The following is a 2,834-nucleotide window of genomic DNA, read 5'->3' on the forward strand; positions in this document are numbered from 1 at the left end:
TTTAAAATGCCTTTAAAATGATTTATTCTATAAACACACAACAAGAATTTAGGAATTACTGGAAATATTTGAGGTCACACTTCTTGCTCTGGGTTTGTGCAGTGTGTGTGTGTGACTAGCTCTGATAATTGGAAAATATATTTTGGTTCTGGAACAAAATTGATTGTTAAAACAGGTAAGTAAACTCCAAAAAGTTCTTGTATGTGACAGGTCTATAAAAAACACTTAAACACTTAAAATGTTTATTATTATTATTATTATTATTATTATTATATGATATTAGATATCATAGATATCACTTTGTGTTTATATCAAACTCTTTTGAAAACATTGAAGTGCAGCATTGCCATTGTCCCCAGTTACAGATCGACCTCGGGGTTATTGTTAGAGAAATGGTGTGTTTGTGCATGATGTCCTGTTGTGGATGACCTCCCATCCAGGGTGTATTCCAGTTTTCCATGACCCTGACCAGGTTAAAGCAGTTGAATGGATAAAAACATTGAACTAGTGTATGTAACTGTTAGTAGCCTGCATGTTTTTGTGTGGCTGTATAAGACTGTGTGACTAACACACCCAAGCTATTATTTGGGAAAGCAATAAAGCTCACAGCACTATCAGGTAATGTTTTAATTGTCTTACTTATTTTAGATAAGTAACCATGTCTATTATACAGAGAGACAACATTCATTGTACAATTTGAGCCAGCATTTATTTGATACATTGTGTGAGGTAGAAGTTTTTTGTTAGATAATTCCACATTGTCTGACCTCTGGAGGTGGATAGAAGCTCATCTTTGGCAAAGGTACCAAGATGGTAACTCAAACAAGTATGTTTGCGTTATTACTTTACTAATTATGTAGTATCTTTTTATTAAATGTATTCAGTGCCTTTATTGTAAAAATGTTTAAATATTCTAAAGACCAAAGACCTTGGATAATTCTTGTCTTGATGTGAGTAATGGTATATTTAGGTTTGAGGGAAGGTAATGTCCATTTAATAGACATAAAAAGACAGAAAGTTCAATAACTATAAACATCAAGACATGAAGTTTGCCTTGTACTGCCAGTGATTGCTTAATAGAATTCAGTCCATGCAGCAGAAGTATATTTTTGAGTGGTTGTGTAATACTGTGTGTGACTAATGGAGTGAAGTTAATATTTGGAAAAGGAACAAAGCTGATAGTAAATTCAGGTAGTATGGTTTAATTTATTTTAAATTGATTGCATACTTTTCTTTACATATTACTAATGTATTTGTAACATTATCAGACCTGACCTTGTTTATCATCATCTAATTGTAAAACACTAAATACGTCAAAACACAACTGAACATTTGACATAACACCATGTACTAAAATAATCTAACCTAACTCAAAATACTATAACCTCACAAAATCCTACAACCTCTTGTAGTTGTAAAATAATTGACTAGGCTGATATCAGTGTGTGCCATACTCCAACAAGATTATTTTCGGTAAAGGAAACAAGGTTACTGTTTATTCAAGTAAGTTCAAGTTTAAAAATTCAATTCATGAAATTGAGTTGAACTGTAATGCTTATGTCTCTTCACATTTCTATAAATATTGAGCTCATGAGCTGTATTTTCTGTTCACTGAAATGGATTTTAGACATAGAATTGACTTACAATTGATCACACACACTGATATCAGCCTAGTCAATTATTTATTAATTATTATTATTCAAACACATTTTAAGTGTTTAAGTGTTTTTTATAGACCTGTCACATACAAGAACTTTTTGGAGTTTACTTACCTGTTTTAACAATCAATTTTGTTCCAGAACCAAAATATACACTATACTGCCAAAAGTATTCTCTCACCTGCCTTGACTCGCATATGAACTTAAGTGACATCCCATTCCTAATCCATAGGGTTCAATATGACGTCGGTCCACCCTTTGCAGCTATAACAGCTTCAACTCTTCTGGGAAGGCTGTCCACAAGGTTTAGGAGTGTGTTTATGGGAATTTTTGACCATTCTTCCAGAAGCGCATTTGTGAGGTCACACACTGATGTTGGACGAGAAGGTCTGGCTCTCAGTCTCCGCTCTAATTCATCCCAAAGGTGTTCTATCGGGTTGAGGTCAGGACTCTGTGCAGGCCAGTCAAGTTCATCCACACCAGACTCTGTCATCCATGTCTTTATGGACCTTGCTTTGGTCACTGGTGCACAGTCATGTTGGAAGAGGAAGGGGCCAGCTCCAAACTGTTCCCACAAAGTTGGGAGCATGGAATTGTCCAAAATGTCTTGGTATGCTGAAGCATTCAGAGTTCCTTTCACTGGAACTAAGGGGCCAAGCCCAGCTCCTGAAAAACAACCCCACACCATAATCCCCCCTCCACCAAACTTTACACTTGGCACAATGCAGTCAGACAAGTACCGTTCTCCTGGCAACCGCCAAACCCAGACTCGTCCATCAGATTGCCAGATGGAGAAGCGCGATTCGTCACTCCAGAGAACGCGTCTCCACTGCTCTAGAGTCCAGTGGTGGCGTGCTTTACACCACTGCATCCGACGCTTTGCATTGCACTTGGTGATGTATGGCTTGGATGCAGCTGCTCAGCCATGGAAACCCATTCCATGAAGCTCTCTGCGCACTGTTCTTGAGCTCATCTGAAGGCCACATGAAGTTTGGAGGTCTGTAGCGATTGACTCTGCAGAAAGTTGGCGACCTCTTCGCACTATGCGCCTCAGCATCCGCTGACCCCGCTCCGTCAGTTTACGTGGCCTACCACTTCGTGGCTGAGTTGCTGTCGTTCCCAAACACTTCCACGTTCTTATAATACAGCTGACAGTTGACTGTGGAATATTTAGGA

The sequence above is a fragment of the Hemibagrus wyckioides genome, linkage group LG20 (assembly GCF_019097595.1).
Source record: "Hemibagrus wyckioides isolate EC202008001 linkage group LG20, SWU_Hwy_1.0, whole genome shotgun sequence".
Taxonomy (NCBI): domain Eukaryota; kingdom Metazoa; phylum Chordata; class Actinopteri; order Siluriformes; family Bagridae; genus Hemibagrus; species Hemibagrus wyckioides.